Raw genomic sequence first — 21,197 nt, forward strand, 5'->3', positions numbered from 1 at the left:
CTACATGCATTCAACCATTGAAGTTTGTAAGGATTCAGATGAGGGGTAGTGGGTAGTTTCAAGTAGTCAACCATGGTGACACAAGATATGTTAACACAACTCCTAATATCTATGATCATAGAGCACAACCTCCTTTAATAAGGCACTTGGTATGCAATATATTATCTCTTTAGCTTGGATCATCTAAGGCCCTACTAAACATAGATCTTCTTCACCTTCTTCATTTTGTACCTCATTATCCCCTTGCTCTCCATCTTGAGGCTCAGCCTCATTCCCCTCAATTTTTAATTCCACCTCCTCTCCAAGAGAGTATAGATCCCCTTCCATAAGGATAACATTTATTTGGTTTGGAAACTCACTAGCCTTGTGTCCCCACCCTTGACATTTAAAGCATTGAAAACCCTTAGAATTGGAAGTAGAAGACTTGTTACCTTCATGTTTTGGAAGATACTTTGGGGCAACCTTATTCTCGGTTTCTTTAGTATTGAATGGAAGATTTTTGTCCTTGTTCAATCCCAAACAGTCAAAACACATGATCTATACACCTGATACATTAGTAAAGAGTCACCCACGAGAGTAGAGATTCATTATGGTATAAATAATGAATCCCAAGATAACTCTAACTATTAGTCAAACTAAAACGACACATAAGAATAAATGGATCCTAGATTAAATAAAGAAAAAGTCGACTGATGGCACACCAATATTGTGCCTATGATAATAGCATCCGAAGACTCAGTCTCAGGTCTAGCAGGAACAATGTACAACTGACCATGCTCGCTACCTGCTTGGGCTTCTGACCAATCTCCTATCCTACCTACCTGAGAACCTTCGTGAGCTTTTTGAGGACTACCTCAATGATTATGCACACCATCTCTAGCTGAGGGATATATGGTCCTAGCTGATAGAACACTCGAGCTGAAGGAACCACCTCTTCTCAATTGGGTAAATCTCTCAAGAAATAACCAAAAGCCCCACAACCATAACATGCCCTAGCAATGTACTGAAACCAAAAGATCTTACTTACCCAAAATAAACACCATGACTAGAATAAGTAGAAGATAAACCCCTCAATGGCTAAATACTACTCTGGATAGGATGATCACTATAACTAGACTGGTCTCTATCTATAATTTGAAGCATGGCCTAAACAGGCCAATTGGACTAATCCTCATATTGATATGGCTAATGTGGAGGATAACTACTTTGAGAACTATTGCCTCTAAATCGTGAGCCATTACGGATCCTACTGAAACTACCCTGATATGGCGGCCTCTTATTGCTACCCCCTTGGGCCTCACAATGTATTTCTGCAGTAACCTTAGCATGATCAGAAACCTCAACAAAAGATCTACCCCCAAAAACCAGACTCTGTGTAGACATGAGAAGAGGAATTCTTAATCCCCTAACAAAGCAACAAACGCTCTCATACTTAATAGTTAAAATAGAAGTAGCATGCCTAGCCAACTCATGAAATCGAGACTCATACTCCACAACAATCATAGAGCCCTACTCCAACCTTGAGAATGGATCCTTTAGAGGATCCCTAACACTTTGAAACATATACTTTTCCAAAAAGATCTCAGAGAACTAAGTCCATATCAATGGGGAGATCCAGTTACATGGAATCAAGAAGACCTCTCCATCAGTGTTGAGCTGCCAAGTACTATAGAAAATAGTGTAGTCCATACCACAAGTCTCAATTAGGAATAAATGTAGAGCCTATCCTCAAAAGAAATCAAGAACTCATATGAATCCCCGACTGGTGCACCAAAAAACCTAGGCGGAGCCAATTTCAAGAATCTACCCAAAATTTTTTTCTCTTAAAAAAACATTATAGGCTGGGAAACTATCGGTTGAGAAACCACCAGTGCAGGAGGGACCTCAACTCTGGGAGCCATAATTATAGGCTGTGCCCTTGCCTTAATACCACTATGATCCATAAACTGTGCACTATCAGATGATCACCATCAACCAATCCCAAAAGGTGAACCAATGCATCCCTGAGCACTGAATAAAAAATAAACCCTGGTAGAGCCTGGGCTGATCCCTAGCCCATCATTGGCTAGGGCAAAAGAACCTCTAGCTCGAGAGTAGGAATAGGGTCTAGTAAAGGCCCTTTTTCCTAGCACTTAGTAGGGGATACATCTCTAGGCTATCCACGAACAACAACAGGATCCTTAAGCTTGATCTCAAGATCCTCGTCTTGTGTATTAGTAGCACGTGTCCTACCCATCTATAAAAGAGTAAAACCAAAGGAATTCTTTAGAATCAAACTCAGACTCTTAGAAAGAAATAAGTGAAAAAAGTGAAAAACTTCTAAGAATATCCTATAGCCTTCCAAAGATAAGAAATGGACGTCATCGTTTTGATATGTGGTACTTTACTAAATATTTGCTCTTTTATGAACAATACCAATGAACCTAGGCTCTAATACCAATTTGTCATAACCCGATTCACGATTCATAATAGCATCTACTTTATCCCGCCAGTAGGTAGGAAAACCATAGCCTAGAGCTATAAATAATGGGCTAATTTGGTGGAAAATGGTCTAAAAGTAAAAAATAAACAACTAAAGACTTATAATAACAACTAAAGACTTATAATAACAATAAAAAGCACCACATTCTTACAGAACACAAGAGGAACTTGGTTCACTCAAGCACTCTCATTTCTAGCTGATATACACAACACAAGAAGAAATCATTTCTTGTGTTGTCAAAGTAGTGGTCTACTCTCTTCTTGAAAGGAAAGTGATGTTCAATATTACAAGTGATTTCAAGAATAAGCTAACTAAGGAGAGCAAGACTAAAAGGATCCTATAAATAGTCTATCATAAAAGTTATGAAGAAAGGACCCTTCTACCCTTAATGAAAGGGGTGGGTTTGGAATACAAAAGTGGACAGCTTTGGTGTGTTTTGTAACACTTAAGGAAATTCCTCACATGTTAATGCATATACTCCTTTGGGCGGCTCTAATACATGCTCCAATATGTTTATTTTTGTAAATGTATCTTGAAGCCTTTGTAGTTCCCAAGCTTGGATCCTAGTGATTGGTCTCGAGCCCATAATACCCGTATCATCCTCTCCATCTTGAAAGGAATTTGTCCTTAAATTTGCACCTTGCAAAACCAAAGAGAGGGAAAACCCACAATCCTTATGATAGGAGGGTTAGCATTAGTACCACAAATTATATAGACATGCCAAGGGGGTACACTTTTGTAATACAACCAAAAATCCTTTGTTATGATCATGAAACACGTACCACAAGCATCACAAAGGACATGGCTAAGATAAACATCAAGGAAAGAGGAGTGCAATCCAAAACTATCACATATGTCATCAAGCCAAGGTTGTTCACATTTGAAATATACCCTTGGGTCCTTGGTGTGTGACATGAAAAACTTAGTATGAATGTCACAAAGGAAGTGGCTTTGGCAAAGATCAATAGATAAGGAAAGTACAATGGTCTTAATGGCTTTACTAAACCTAAAAGGTTCTACCTTTATCTTAGGAACCATAAGATATATTTGTTTCATTACCTCTACAAAGGACCTCATCAAATATAGTGCCACTATTGATTTTAAGATCCACCTCAACCACATATCACCATCATGCAAACAAGAAAATCAGCCACCAAACTTCCTACCACTACACAATACAAATTTAACATTAACATGGTTATCATCATAGGTAAAGAGGTAGTATAGAAAGGAATCAAGTGTGAAGACATCTTGCCGAGGGAGTACACTTTTAAAATTCAACTAACAATCCTTTATTTTTACCATGAAACACGTAGTTTGAAAATTACAAAGGATAGGGATAAAATAATCATCAAGGAAAGATAAGCATAAGTCGAGTCAACTCTTTTCCAACCCACTAATGTTCCAAGATCAAAGGGATGGTGTAACCATGGGTATAAGTTAAGATTAACCAATTCTTTTACTAGGATATCATCCAAGACTAAAGAGTTATGGCTAAGAAGTCTTCTCTTAATAGAAATCACACCTTTATTCAAAAGTTTTACAAGTATATAATTACCTTGAGCAAAACTAGTAGCACGGTTTGCATCGTACAAGCTCAAAGGAATAGGTCCAATATCATGATCAATATTACAAGAATGAATACTAACTTAAGGATTTTGAATCACTCCACTCATATGATCAATTAGTGAACTATCCTTAAGAGAAAATTTACCAACATATGTAATAAAAGAACTACCAAGGAAGGATTCATGCTTTTCTACACTATGTAAACCTGAAGCTACTTCACATTGGATACTAATATCCTTATCACAACATTTCAAGCCTAAGGAAGTATAGAGTGTAGCAATTATACCTCGGTGTATGCCATAACAGTCCACTTGTTTGTAGCTCTCGGCCAAGGGTGTTACTAGCTCATTTTCCATGTTATAGTGTGGAACCCCTTTTTGATCTTTCTTTGATAGCATATGAACTTGAACCTGTACGTAAGAAGGATCAATTCTAGGCAAAGTACCAATATATGGTTTAGTGAGTATCAAAGATCCTTTGTGGGCAAACCCCACAGGCACATTTTTCTTTCCCTTTCCTACTTCACAACTCGTGGTTTCCCTTTCCCTTGCCTTTTTTTCTTCACATTCTTCTTGTATATCACCACTAAGTTTCTCTCCATCTTGAGCCTTGGTATCATTCTCTTTGGATCCTAACTCTCTCTCTTTTTCTACTCAGATGGGGTGTTTCTAGGTTAGTTTAGCTTGGGAAGGAGACATTGAATTTAGTGTAATGTAGGGTCTTTGAATTGGAGGATTTGGGTTTAGGGATGGAATTTGGGTTCCAAGTACATATTGTGGGACTTGGTGGAGTTAGGAACGGCTAGGTCCATCTTGTTCTCAGTTTGGGGAGTAAAGATTGTCTTGATTTGTAGCACTTGATGGATACAATCTTTGGTGCAAGGTCTCGGGAGTAATAGTAGGTGAGGTGTTTTAAGGGGTATGAGGTCGAGAACTCCTTTGGCTTTCCACCCTCTCCAATCTCTCACTTATTGAGGCCACATTCGAGTCCAACTTCTCAACATTTGCCTTCATCCTAGCCACACCTCGAGACAAAGTTTCAAGATTAGCTAAGAGAGCATTTATAACATTATTGTCCACTGTTGGAGCATTAGAATTTTCGGGTTCCATTTGCAATTTTACCTACAAAACAAGCAAATGTTAGTTCAAAATATGCTCACACATTCTTCACACTCGGCTTCCTCACTTGGTTCTTCAAATGTTGTAAGATGGCTATCAATCCTTGAGTGCTTAGGAATGAGCCTACTGTTGAGTTAGAATGGATTTCGGTTTTTAAGACTCAAGAAAGCTTCGTACGCACTTGAACCAATAACAACTATGAGTTGTAAACGAACAAAGCACCACAAAGAACATTGACACGAAGACGTACTCGAAAACTAGTTCACAATTGGTAGGTTATTACTTAGTTGCCAACTAGTTTAGAAGTAAATAGAAAGAAAACTAATAGAGACAATGAAAGAAACTTGGAAGGTACTATTACTTGAGTTTCCGTTTGGTGTTGTTGTTTTGTTGATGTTTGATGTTGTCCAACTTGAATAATTCAATTTTGTTTGTTTGGTGGGGCTTTTTTGGTTTTTGAAATGAAAGACAAGGCCTTGAAATATTTTTTTAAAAGTCCAAAAAGATGTCAATAAACTTTTCACCAACTTGTACCAAAATGGAAAAACACCTTTTTGCTTTGGCTTTGTTCCTTTCCTCTTTTGGTTCTTCTTGAAAAGGGTTTTGACACTCTATTGGTAAGGGAGCTTTTGGGAGGTATTTTGTTGATTTGCTTCTTTGGGTGTGGTCTTGAAACTATTTTCAAGACAAACACAAGACTTAACCTCTCTCTTCCCCTTTTCAAATCAAACACACCTTTTGTTGAACATTCACCTCAAGAACATTATGAACAACAATAAGAACACTTATGAACAACAACAATATTTAAGCCGTCCAACCCTTCAACAACACTAAACAAAGGCTCAAATCTTGGACCTTAGACTCAAGTGTGCTAGTAAAAAAATAAGATAACACACGAAACTACTAAGACAATCAAAATAACACCTAAATCTATGCTTTAAATCTCAGCCAAGACACACAAACAAGACACAACTTCTCTACCAAGGTATAAAAATGGGAACAACTCTTTTTTTGTGAGATTTTCGATTTTGGACACCTCTTATAGTGTTAGGAAACAAAGATCTAACCCTATAACACACAACACACAAAATTCAAGACCAAAATTTTGTCCAAGAACCAAAAAAAAAATGGGACAACTTCACAATTTTTGAGTTTTTCAGCTTTTCAACACCTTTTTTTTAAGTGAACAAGCCCAAGATTGATCTTGTGGGAACAAAATCAATGATGGGTCTGATGTCAAATGATACCAAACGGTATCTAAAAGATCACAAAAATAGTCTGAAAACACACAAACAGTCCATACACACAAGACACTAAACGGAAACAACAAACTCAAACTTAAATAATAAAAAAGATATGTAACTTGACACAATGAGAACTCATAATGAAGCAACTAAAGAGTTTATTAATACTCTAAGACCTCCACGAAACAAGTTAACAAGCACCACGTTCTTGCAAAACACAAGAGGAACTCGGTTCACTCAAGCACTCTCATTTCTAGCCGATACACACAACACAAGAAGAAACCATTTCTTGTGATGTTAAAGTGGTGGTATACTCTTTTCTTGAGAGGAAAGTGATTTTCAATATTACACGTGATTTAAGGAATAAGCTAACTAAGGAGAGCAAGACTAAAAGGATCTTATAAATAGTCTATTTCAAAAGTCATGAGGAAAGGGCCCTTCTACCCTTAATGAAAGGGGTGAGTTTGGAATGCAAAATTGGTTAGCTTTGGTGTGTTTTGTAACACCTAAGAAAATTCCTCACATATCAATGCATATACTCCTTTGGGAGGCTCTAATACACGCTCCAATACATCCATTTTCATAAACCTGCGTTGAAGCCTTTGTAGTTCCCGAGCTTGGATCCTAGTGATTGGTCTCGAGCCCATGATACCTGTTTTAATCATTGACCAACTAAGATAAATAATGATATAAATATGATAAAGCTGCAACATAAATAAGCAAAGTCAAGGTAAGAGGGCAAACCTAGAAATAAGCTCTAACACTATAAATAAATAACCGAAACAAACATAACATAAAAGAAAGCATAATTAATACTGTAAGATTGCCCCCATAAGACAATAAGTATGAAAAATAAAATAACCCAATGTGGGTCCCCATAATCCTGAAGGGTCCAATTAAAGGAAAGTAAATTGCCCAAGATCTAAAAATTTATCGAATATCAAGCCATAGCCATAACTCCATCCATAATGTACCATATCATTAATAAACTCTTAATGTCGAAATTGAACCTGAACTTAGTAGAATTATCATTATTATCATCATTTGTTGGAATTGAGCTAGAATTCATGTCATCAATATCATCATCACTTCCCGAACTTGAATCGAAACTCAATATCAGTAAACCACCGAGTTTTGTCTGGAATTAGCACCAACTCCAAAATACCAAACTAACATATATCTTATTTCCAATCTCATTAAAGTCTAAATAAGTATTTAAAAGTTTATAACATGTGTATATAAGTTTACAAAAGCTAACACAAATCTTGGCCTAAGGTGGGTTGGATGGGCCACTTCTAATACACGAAATCCATTCTAAGGTAAATTCTATTTTGAACTAGGATAAGGTATCTAAATTCACTTCTAGACGTTACACAAGCCACAATTAGCCATAATGTAGCAATTCTACCTAAATCATGGGCAACTAAGTTAATTTCGCCTAAATTACGGTTCCTTAATAGGCCAACAATCCAAATACTACTAATTATATCAATCATACCTCCAATATCTAAATATCTTCCCATATCTAGAATAGTATTATAATTATACTATGAATTAGCTCAATATATGAAGAAGGTAAACCTAGCCTAACTGGATGCTGAAGAAAAGCTCGAAGAATCTGCTAAACAGATTATTTCCCTTTTTGATAAGCTTCCGTAAGATGAAATTCTATCAAAATGAAAATATACTCATAAAAAAAGAACAATAATACCCATATTGCATTATTGTTCTTCGAGTCTAAAATTACATAAAAATTCCATATGAGGTCCACTTGCATAATTGCACTTTTGAAACCGACAAAACATTCCTCTTTGCTTAAGGAATATTTGCCTTCAAGAATGGGTGAATTCCAATCTCTAATGCTGCTACAACCAACCCACCAATATTCTAGAGATTTTGGAAAAAATATGGAGGATTTAATCATCAAATTATGAAAGCTTACCAAGAATTCAGAGAAATAATGCATAATTTAAGTTCACAAATGCTCCAAAATCACCCATCAATGTTTCTCCCAAGTTTTCACAATTTTTATGGTTCTATATTCTTAAAAATAAGTGAAAAATGAGAGAAATCAGGCTAAGTGGTGATTTTATATGCACCAAGGCCCACTGTAGCAGCCAACGCTAAAGAGCCAGGTGATCTCTAAAGCGGTACTAGCCTACTATTCCAGGCCGTTAAAGCGGGCCTTGGGATGCTTTAATGGTAATCGTTAAAGTGATTTGATTACTATTAAAGAGGTATCTGTTGGCTGTGCTAGACTGCTAAAATGCCTAATGGGCCAATAAAGTGCCCAACGCTAAAGTGCCCAAAGGGCTGCTTTAGCGGTCACACCAGATTTCATGAACCAGCTGGAGACTTGGAATTTTTTAATTCTCCGCTGGTCCCTCGATATTCTTCTAGAAACCCTTATACTCAAACAACCAATGTTACCCTATCAAATTTGACATTCTAGACTAAATGGTCCAGTCAAAAGGTTATTTCTATAGTTAGTGGGTCCCACACTCACGTGTCATTTTTCTTAACTTTCAACCATTTGCCTAAAATAAATCTGGGAGACTCAGGACTCATATCAAGGGTCCATCTAGCCTAAAATCGGCACTCCAGAGCTGTTGGAACTATCAAAATTGGCATAGAGGTCGTTTGACTAAATTTTTGCCTAGTAGCCGATTTTAACCTGGGAAAACTTTAAAACAGGAAATTGGATCTAAAAATCAATGAAACTATCCGATAATCAAACTGTTAGTTCCAACAAGTCATAAATGATTTGGGCAGTTATAGAAAAGCCCTAAACAGTAAAAATGAGTGAAAGTATAGAAATTGACCTTGAGGGTCATTACACATTTTTAGATTTTCTTGATGGTTTTACTACTATCTAACACTCAAAAGCTTGTTAAACATTTATGACATGATTAAATTAAAGTCATAGATTGAATATATTCAAATATTTAGTGCATGTTGGTCCATAAGATATTTCTACTTTTTTTTTTAAATTTTATCACTTTATTTTAAAAATATTGTTTGGCCATAAAAATTCCAACTTGGATTTGTATTTGGAAAAATGAAAACTAGTGAAATAATTTCAACTCCAATTTACTTTCATGTCTAAACGCAATTCCACTCCAAAAACTTGTAATTTCATGGATAAAACACCTAATTAGTTTATTGTATAGTGAAAAAAGGTGGGGTTATTGGTTTCTGACTATTGTAGGATCATGCCACGACCCAAGTCCATCATGAGTCCCACACTAATTCTCTTGTGGGAGAATCATTTAACCCGAGTAAAAAATAACAAAATTTTTTTATTGATAGCTTTTAACTCAAGAATTGAATGTCAAGTACTATCTTTTAAATTGAATGAAGTTTATTAGCTTTTAAATTGAATGATGTTTATTAGCTTTTAAATTGAATGATAACCCCGAATGTTATCACGATCTCAGTTATAGTTACTATGTATTCACGCATGCATTCTCACCTTCATATTAGTTAGTTAGTCAGTATTGTTCATGTATATGAACCCCACATTCAACCTACCTCACATGCATACCAACACATTTAAAATACTAACGCATTTGCTCTATGGTGTCTTATACCATAGGTTCAGAAGCATGAGCTCCAGAGCATCAGTAGGATTCTAGTCTCAGCAGTCAGAGTAGCAGTGAGTCCTTATTTCTCGAGGACATTTAAGTAATTTATTAGTTGGAGTTATTTGGGGACATATCCCATCAACTTTTCATTTAGACAGTTCAGTCAGTTAGAGGCTTTCCAGACTATCATGTTATTTCAGTTTTGTTTTGGGTATTTCATACCCCATTCAAATGTTATATCTTTATCAGTTATGTTACAGTCTTGAACCTTATGGCCTTTTAGTTCATGTTTGACCAATCATACAGTAAATTATGTAGTATATAGGTACAGATATCAGTCTTGGGTTAGCTTGTGGTCCTTCGGGATCATGAGCACCGTGTAGCATTTTGGGTACCAGATCCGAGGCGTTACACAAATAAAATTTCATTTAAATATGTAATATATTTTATTTAAATACATAATATCTCTAAAAATTAATTCACATGCAGGAATTAAACACCAAATCTAAAAGCTCGCAGAATTTGAAGGTCATCGTGTCAGAATATCTAAATAAATTGAACCATGGGTACAACCCAGAAAGCTAACAATAAACTAAAATATCTATGTTGGAATAAATGGACAAGATTACTCGAGAAAGATCCGTTACTGCTCGAAAGATGATGCTCACCCTTGGATCAAAAGTCTGTCACTGTCTACAAATGGAGTCTCATTTGAGCCGTTAAAATATGCTCCACACTCAACAAAAAGAAGAACGCATGATAGTATCAGTAAAAATTACTATGTACTTGTAGGATCATAGGCCAACTCAACTTAAAAAATATGAACTCTCAACTAACAACTTGTAAAAAAGTCGCAACCATGTAATATTAATAATTATCTGTTGAATTAGTTTTTTCATCACAGATTCACTTTAAATAAGCAATTTTGTAGATAAAGAAATCATTTATATGTACATAATATTCAACTCAAGTTAACTACCACAACTAATAAAACAAACAACTCAAATTTATCGAAAATACCTCTTTATTGTACTTCAACAAACATTAACTCAGTTTAAGAACAAAATCAATAACCCGAGCTACCCAAGGATTTAAAAATAACAAATAATAATGCAATCTAGTTCACGGAAGAAAATCATCAAACTATCCAATATAGTGTACACAAATGCTATGGATGTTATACATGCTTTCTAGCCATGATCTACAGGGAATGAGCTTAGTTCAAGTACCAAATAACCCAGAAATATAGTATCTGCCTCATTATCACAAACCAAGTGTTATACCATCCTTATTGCAACATCCCCATCCTTCTACTCCTTGAAATTCACCAAATCGTGACGATCAACCTTTACCAGTATGTCTCACAATATCAAATAGTATCATAATATGTACAATTATAAAATGAGATAGTTCAACCAAATTTGTGTATCAAACAAGTCCTTTTTACATAATCTCATTTCAGGTTATCAAATACCAACTTGTATTTCCAACTAATAAGTTCAACATACATTAGCATGCATTAAAACAAGTAATCAAATAGTCCTGTTAATATGCCTACTTAAAATAACTTGAGCTTTAACTCTAATTCAATCATCACCTACCTCAATCCAAGCCTTGCAATTTTCTAAACAATGTGAGCCTTACCATTTCTTGTAGCCTCGACTTAATTCAGGTCTAAAATTAACACAAAGAGAACAATTCAACCAATAGTCTAACAACTATAGGCATTACAACCTAAGTTCATAATCCTAAGGTTAAATTCACGAATAATTCCATTATTATAGGGTTTTATACCTTTATTCCACTTTAATTCTTTCTATTTCTCATTTACAAGGGTGAATTCTAGCATAATAATCAAACCTAGAAGCCCTTGAGAAAAATTCCAATTTGTTTTTTCACCACTTTACACAAGAAAATACACCTAGGTCAAGTTAATACCTCCACTATGATCAAAACCTAGATATTCTAATAATTAAGGAATGATAATCTAGTTAGATAGGTGAATTAACTTACCTCAACGAAGGAACGTGGGTGGAAACTGATAGAATTCTTCTTTTTTGGCCCTAACCTAACCTTGAATGAGTTTGAAATGCAATATATTTTAGATCTAAACACTATTATTTACCACACATAACCTATTATAGCGATCCAATTCCTGCTATAACAGGACTGACCAGACTTGACTTTTTCTATAGGGGAAAATTTTCACTTTAGCACATTCGTGATAGTGTCTTTCCTCTTGATATAGTGGCGTAGGCGAGATAGTGAGTTTGAGTAGTTCCAAATTTTGATTAATTTTACAACACACTTTCAGATTTTAACCTCTTAAGCTAACCCCTTTACGTCAGACACTATATCCAAAGACCTATTAACCCAATTTCATCTCCAAAAGTTTCTACAAACTCTCTAATCTCTTGGCTCACACATTATGGTTTTAAATCATGGAATCACCAACCTATCCATTATCAAATTTTTCTAGACCACACCACACTTGAAATTTGTCCATGACTAACTTAATCTAAAAATTTTAAAACTTTATCTAGAGAGAATATTAACCCAAATTTTATATACCATAACAAAAAAAAGGTCATTACATCATATATAACAATTGTTGACAATTTCTATGTTCCTTTTATAAGGTTGTTTTGTGTTAAAAAATCTTTACATATAGTTGTCTAACTAAATTCAATGACTTTAAGAGGCAATATATTTTCCAAATTAGGTTCCATTTTCCTTGGCCATTTGTCTATAATCTTATTTTAGAAACATAAATGAGACTATCCTGCCGTGACAATGTATTCCATCCCATCTTAGTTGATCACCTTACTAAAAATAGATATTCTAAATTACTATTCCACACATTAAATCAACATAAAATTAATTACTCTCTGTCCAATATTAGTTGATCACTTTCACTTTTGCATGCTTCTTAAGAAATTATAAATAAGAAGGAAAATTTTACTAATCTACCCCTTAATATACTTTCTTGTAACTTTATAAACTTGTTTTTACACTTTCAAAGAGTACTAATTGTACTAGTGTCTAATTTTAATGTCTAACAACTTTGAAGAATCTAGGTACATTGAGTAGAAGATGCAAAAGAAAGAAGTACCAATCATAAGTAAGAGATATTTCTCAAGGCTGCCACAATGAAAAGGAATCAATGATGGATCTAAAGATATCAATTTAGAGTTTCTCAAATCAAGCAACATCAAACCAGTATCTTGCATCGAAGGAAAGAAGACCTTCTCAGATCTCAAAAATACTTAAATAAGATGAAAGGATCATGGGTCAAAATTAATTAAGAGACCATATTTATGGTCCACCCTTATTCATGGAAATAGGATATTTTACATCCCATTTTCAAGGATTAAATCTCCTAGTTTTCCTTTTATTTTTAAATCTTCCCAATGGAACTTACGTAGCCTCTGTTGTTTAAAGTCATGAAAGATTATGGAAGAGATATACATCTTATCTCAGACTTCTCTAACTCTTTGCTATACTTTTACTAAATATTATAGTCTCTATAGTTTGTTGAATATAAAAAGAAAGAGGAAAAAAATATAGTTGGTGTGGTTTTGTATCAAAAAGAGAGAAAAGAAAAGACAACACGAGTATAAGCCAAAAATCTACACTCCCAAATCTTGTATTACACTTGTTCACCAAAAGATCTAGTAGAATTTCTTACAACCCTAGGGAACTGAAGTTAGACCTATTCTAGGTTTACCAGTATAAAATGTCATGTGTCAAGTTTATAGTTCAGGATTTCTAATTATGCATTTAATTTTTTTCTTTAAAATTGTTCATATAGTTGAATGATTGTTATAGTAAGTCGAATAAGAAGATCAAAAATAGCAATTCACCTCTTTAATATTATTCATATAGTTGATCGATTATTCATACAGTTGACTGATTCTTTAATATTGTTCATATAGTTGATTGATTGATATCAGAGAAAGGACTCACATATATTTTCCTAACAACAAAGTATGAAAAGATCACGACTCAAACTATTGCTGACTACTCTTCCAAGAAGGAACATCCTAAACTAGATCTCCCTACTTCAATGAAAATATTTCTTTCATTGGAAGATAATGTTGAAAACCTTCATAAAGTCCTATAATGTGAAGGTATAGAGAGTTATAAAGCTTAGCAATCTTCCAATTGTTTCCCTTAACAAGGATGGAAAGAAGTTAGTTGATCAACAAATATTAATTAAGAAGATTCCATCTTTGGAAGACTGTACAGATGAATAAATGGAGTTTATTCAAATCAATTCAAAAGTAAAGAATGTGTATATAATGCTATCAGTAATGAGGAATATTAGAAGATCTCTCACTGTGAAACTGCTAAGGAAATATGGAATAAACTTGAATTTACATATGAAGGAACAGAAAAGGTTAAAAAAAACCTATTGCAGGTTTGTTGGTTTATAAGTATAAATATTTTAGATGAAATATGGAGAATTCATTAAAGAAACATTTGCCTATTATTGCAAAATTCTTGGTTAACTTACAAGTTGTAGGAAAACTTATCCTATATTAGATCACATCACCAAAACTCTCAGAAGTCTTCCACCTCAATGTATCTCAAAAGTGGTGGTTTTGAAAGTATGAATCTAAACACTCTATCTTATGATGATGTTAGAGTAGATCTCACTGCTTTTATGAGAGCTCATCTGAACAAAAAGGATCAAGATGAAAAGAAGAAAAATTTGATTTCCAAGGCCACAAATAATGAAGAACAAGAATATAAACCATTGTATGAAGATGAAATTTCTCTAATCACCAGGTCAGTTTTTGATAACTACAGTAGATTTAGGAATCAAAAAAAGAAAAACCAAACTACTCAAAAGAAAAGCAAATTACTGAGTATAAAAAATAAAGGAAAATTCTCATATTACAAATGACTATCCTGAAGTAAAGAAAAGATTCTCCAAAGGAATTTAAGACGTAAGGCCTTCAGTAATTGGAGTGATGAAAACAACTTTGAAGATGAAAATAATAACATTGGAGATGTTTGTTTTATGGTTATTGGGGAAATAAGTCACGTAAGTATTGAAAATTGCAATAAATGATTTAATATGTAAATGTTATTAGATTAATCTATAACTGATCTAAATAAAATTGGTGATGAAAATAGAGTTTTCCTAAAAGAAAGAAAAGACTAGAAAATAAAACATAATGGTGAAATTGAAAAATATTTTCTTCAAAGACAAGTGGATGGGCTAAAAATTAAAATCAATAGTTTTCAAAAATCTTCCATTCATAGTATTGTCAGATCAAATCAGTCAATTGATTCTCTTAAATCAGCTGACAAAAGATCTGATAGTAGTAAATCAACTCATGGTGATAGATACTATAGTTGTGATAGGTCACAAAGGTCAACTAATGTAATACCCCATATTATTCTTAGCTCAATTCAGCTCCTAGTTACATGTATAAGAGGCTTAAAACCTCAAAATTTTGTTAAATGTTGGGGACTTAGTCATTTTTTAGGCCTCTTAACTTTGAGGAATTTTAAATTGGTATTCTCGATCCTGAGGTGTTGGTTTTTGAGTTAATTCATGTTCAGGGGTATCAGAAACATGTTTTGGGGAAGTTTTAAATTTTTTGGACAAGGATTGGGTCATGTTTGGATCACGATTCCAACAACTTATCACGATAGGGCCGCGTCGTGGTCGTAATAGCGATGGAGCCCTCATTGCATTGTGGTGACCCTTTAAAAGGCATTCTAGTTACGAATTTAAATGTCTGAGGGGCAATTGTGTCTTTTCTCCTCAATCTAAGTCATCAAATTATGAATTATAACGTTAGTTAGGGCATTATTTACCCATCTTCTCCAATCCTCCTCTCAAAAAAACCCTAGTCATCTCCTAAGAACATCAAATTCCATTACTTTCTATCCAAGAAAACCAAGAATTCAAGTTCCACAATTCAAGAGCATTCAAGAAAGCATCAAGATTAGTGTTTCTTTTTCAAGCTTAAGGATTTAAGGTATGTGTGATGTTCATTCATGGGACCTTTTCACCTATGGAGTCCAAGAATCCTTTATGATTTTAAATTATGAGTTTTTACATGATTATATTGAACAATCTTCATGAATCTTTTGTTATTTCAACTATCAATTAAGATTATGAATGTTTTCAAGTGGAGTGGATTATAGTATGTTTTGAATTTTGTAGTTCCCATGTCATTATCATGCGAGTCAGAATAAATTCTCAAATTATGATTTTTGTCATGTACTCATGCTATCTCATCATGTTTAAAAGTATCCCCATGCTAAAGTCTTGACCTCCATGTGTTCGATGAAATGCCAAAGTGATGGGTTTTGAATGATGATTTCCCATTATGGTTTTCAAATCTTTTATATGTCCTTATTGTTATTTTCATTCAGTGCTGGAGGGTTATGAACACCCGATACCTAGTTGTTTGTTCAGTTAAGCTTAGTTCAGTCCAGTAATCAGTGTCAGTTCATTAGGAGTATGATTTAGCATCGAGCAAACCTAGGTATAGGGGTTCACCCACCAGCTAGGACTGGTTCCTTAGAAGTAGCCCCTAAGTTCCATAAATACATATCCAGCGTAGGATTATGAGATGTCACCCACCAATTTAGGACTGACATTCTCTAAGATGGCACCCATTAGTTTAGGACTGACATTCTCATAGGGTCACCCTCCGGTTTAGGACTGATTCTCTAGTCCATCGAGACACTAGTTGAGTGGACCCACACAACCATATATTAGTACTCATGGCATGGTACTGACACCCCTCCAACTAGGGTTACAGGTTGGACCCTGATTAGTTCAGATTGGGGCATATCGGTCAGATGATACCTCCTATAGTCTCAATTCAGTATTCAATTCAGTTTTGCTTGACCATAACATACAGAATTCTAGTTATTCAGTTATTAGATTTCAGTAATTTAGCTTACAGATTGTTTCAAAAATATTATAAGCTTGGTCTTGCATTCTCAGTATTCAGTTTTCATGCATGCATACTCAGTTATCTCATGCTATTCAGTTATTCATTACTTTAAGCATAGTTAACCCATATATTTCAGCCTAACCTTATCTTATATACCAGTATATTCAAAGTACTAACCGCATACTCTTTTTTGCACTATGATGTCTTATATCACAGGTTCGGACACTCAGTTTCCCGACCGTACTTAGATAGTCCAGCACTTCAGCAGCAGCAGTGGTGAATCCTCATCTATCATGGACCTGTTATGTTCTTTTAGTATTTCTGCATTTTTTTTAGTTAGTCAGTTGTAGTTAGTTGGGGCTTATCCCATCAACTCCTCAGTTAGTTTAGAGGCTTTCAAACATTCAGACAGTCAGATAGACAGTTAGTCAGTTTATTAGTCTTATCAGTTGTATTTAAGTATTTTTGTTAGATGTTTAGACTTATGATTTGATCATATTTTTAGTATTCAGACCTTATGGCTTTCTTAATTGTTTTCCGCATATGTCCATTTTACTACTTTATTCAGTTCTCAAAGCAGGTACCAGCTCATGGTTTAGCTTGTGGTCACTTGTGACCGTAAGCACCGTTGTTGTGATTAGGGGGTAGCCTCAGGTCGTGATAACTAACTGTCTTAAGTCGACCAAGAAAACTAATCAAAATCATAATACTCATTATAGTAAATCAACCACGGAAAAATACTCTTACCTCTTGGTGACGCCTAAGCTACATCTTTACTCTAAAGATGATGTGGTTGATGCCAAATATAGTAACCAAACAAAGGTTGGGGTCGAGTCCTAAGGGAATACATGGAATCATGGTTCTCAACTATTGTAATCAACAGGCAGAACTAGAAAAGTAAATGGGGGGTTTTGAGTAGCAATATCAAACAAGAGGCTAGTATCAACTTCAATTATAATCAGTTGTAGGTGAACATTGGGAGAGGATAGTATCAACTTTGATTGTAATCAGTCGTAGGTGAACACATGGATTATGTTCCCCCTGGATTCTCAACTGCATAATCTAATCGTGCTTTGTTGAACCAATCCAATACCTTACATGCAGAATCTGATAAGTTATGTACCATCTACAGTCTTTTGGATGAGTAGATAAATTTCACCCTTTACCTTTTGAGTCTCAGGATTTTGCCTTACTAACCCTATCTTGATTCCAATTAACTACTACCTTTTGAGTCTTCTATTATTAGATTAAAGTGAACCATCTTACTTAAATAATACCTAGTAGCGTGGATCAACAACTAAACTTCAATTTATTGTTGTTATTAACTTTTCCTAGTCACTACTCCTCTTTTGGAGTAAGTAGTAATAATCTAGGCGGGATCCTAATGTTTTCAACTACTAAGATATCTATTAAAGTAAAGATAATACAATGCATTCATGGGTATCAATTCATAACAATAATAGGACTTCCCCTACTTCATCAATCCGCTAGGGTTTTCCAACCTTAGCTATGGGTTTTTAGCCGTTCATGCTTATGAAGTAATCGACAACATTCATGATTGAAAGCATAAGATGAAATCACAATAATCACAAAACACATAACTAAATTAATCAACCAAAATAAATACAAGAGAATTCCAAGACCAAAATTGAATCTCAAAATCAAAAATATGTTTGTAAGTATCAAAGGTGCGTAACGTCTACTAAAAAACACATAAGGGGTATTTATAGTACATGAGAAAACCCTAACATTAAATCCCAGATGAAATAGGAGAAAAAAGGGTTGGTGACCACATGTTGTGTCCACATGTGACCTAGCCTTGGGCACATGTGGCACATGCTGCCTGAGGCTGGGTGTATGTGTTCACCGCATGTGCTCAGACCAAAATTCCTACAACTCTACTCTTGGGATTTTGGACTTCTGACACGTACTTTTCCGACATGCGGTCCACATATGCTACATACGGTCCGCATGTTGACATAAGTAGGTGCCAGAAGTCTTTTTTCAGCTCTTCTTTAATTCTTGCACATGCTTTGGTCACGAACAATATGAAAAGTGTCACGAACATCCAAGATTGGTCCAATAAGTAGCCAAAAACACCTTTTTCCCCAAATTAGCATCCAAAACCTAGTTTCCTGCAAAACATACCCAAAATACATCATACCCAAAATTCATAGTTTTAAGTATCGAAAGTGCTATATTTCTATAGCACACAACACACTCAACTTAGAATGTTTACATGTCCTTAGTAAACATAACACAACACAACACAACAAAACAAAAAAATATACGATGCTTAACTAGGAGAATCTATGCTATTCAAGTGACATGACCCGAACCAGGGCCTTATCGTAATGGAAATATCAAGTCCAACCAGGACCAAAGAACACCCCCGATACCCAACCCAACCAACTAATGTGTACCCTAAGTCGGATGAATTCCGAACATATAAAAAATAACGTATCTGAAGATATAATGACTTTAGGATAGGTCTACTTCCTAGATTGACCAATCAAGTCAATCAAAACAATAACCAACCAAACCAAAAATAATAACCCAATATATATATATATATATATATATATATATATTATTCTAGTTCTAAGTCCACAGTTGTCCATTCAAAGCCTCTAAACTAAACCAAACGATATTTAGTCGGGACAAGCCCCCGACCATAGCAAAAAACCAAAGTTTATAAGATAACAGAGTTTGTAAAGAAATCCATCATATTAAATGGAGCCTTCCGAAATATGGAAGCTCACCACTTCAATCCTACACCGGATGTCCCCAAATTTGATTAATGAGTAGGAGTAGTATGGTCGGTTCCTGCATTGCATGGGGATACAGTCACCCAAAGATGGGTTAGCGGGTGAATGCTAGCAAGTAGTCAAAATAAGGATAAAATAATGTCAACCTTTAAAACCAAATAAACAACCATAGGCATTCATAGCCATATATAGATCTAACCTAGAATAGATGAAAACAAACCTAAAGAAAGGGAGATAAAGCCGAGAATACCAAAACAAGAATCAAAACTCAATATAACATAAAGAAAAAAAAAGGATAGATATCTTGACATAGAAACATACAAAGCAAGAGAACCAGAGGATGTATCAAATCCTAAGACCCAAATGACCTATATGAGTAACACCAAGATCTTACGTTGACATAAAAGGAACTTAATCTTCCCCAAGCACCAACATTTCTAAGCCAAATGCCAACACTAGTGAAATCCATACTAAATACTTGCCTTCATTAGAATCTCACAAAAGAGAGAAGAAAAGGTAATTCAAAGTTTCTTTCAATATCATTCAATAACCAATGATAAATAAGCCTAAGGTAGTCTATTTATAACTATTACATAAAAAGACCAAAGTTTTCCTTGATAAAATGGGGCACCCTTGGAGTGTAGGGTTCTTTCCTCTCTCTTGAACTTATGACAATGACCAAAATACCCTTTAATGAAGGCGCCCTTGAAGTGTAAGACTCCTTCTCCTCTCTTAAACTTTTACAATTCTTTGGATTAGTTTAAAAGGACTTCATACACTTTCATCTTCTTAAGTGTGTCTTGAACTTGGCTCCTTGAGAAAGGTCTTGTACTCTTTGCATTCGTATCATCCTCTCAATCTTGAAAGGAATTTGACCTCAAATTCACACCTTACAAAACTAAAGAGAGGGCAAACAAGCACAAAATCCTCACGGCATTAGGGTTAGTGTTAGCAAAAAAAATATAATCATCAAGCCAAGGTGGTTCACACTTGAAATATATCCACGGGTCCTTTGTGTTGGACATGAAAATCTTAATACAAATGGAACAAAGGAAGTGGTCATGATAAACAAAGGGAGATGAGAAAGAACTTTGTCTCCCTACACTAACATCCATAATCAAACATTTCTTATAGTTTTAACCAGGCATCAAGTTGGAAGTGTAGAGACTTCCACATCCCAAGAGGGAACTGAGATCAAATGGTAGAAGTAGACAAGGAAAAAATCCAAGGATACCCTTTACTTCCATTAGAGTGTCATCCTCACAATCACACAAGACATTTGTCTTTAAGAAAGGACTAATATTAAAAATAAGGAGTTATGGCCTGGAAATCCTCCCTCAACAACAAATATGCCATTATTCACAATATTTCCATTCACATGATTTTTATAAACAAAATAAATAGCAAAGATTTCATCACACACTATGTTCAAAGAATTATATCCATTATCATGATCAATACTATAGACAACATCACTAACTTAAGACTCTTCAAGCACCCCATGTA

Source organism: Capsicum annuum, chromosome 9, assembly GCF_002878395.1.
Source record: "Capsicum annuum cultivar UCD-10X-F1 chromosome 9, UCD10Xv1.1, whole genome shotgun sequence".
In the NCBI taxonomy this organism is placed as follows: domain Eukaryota; kingdom Viridiplantae; phylum Streptophyta; class Magnoliopsida; order Solanales; family Solanaceae; genus Capsicum; species Capsicum annuum.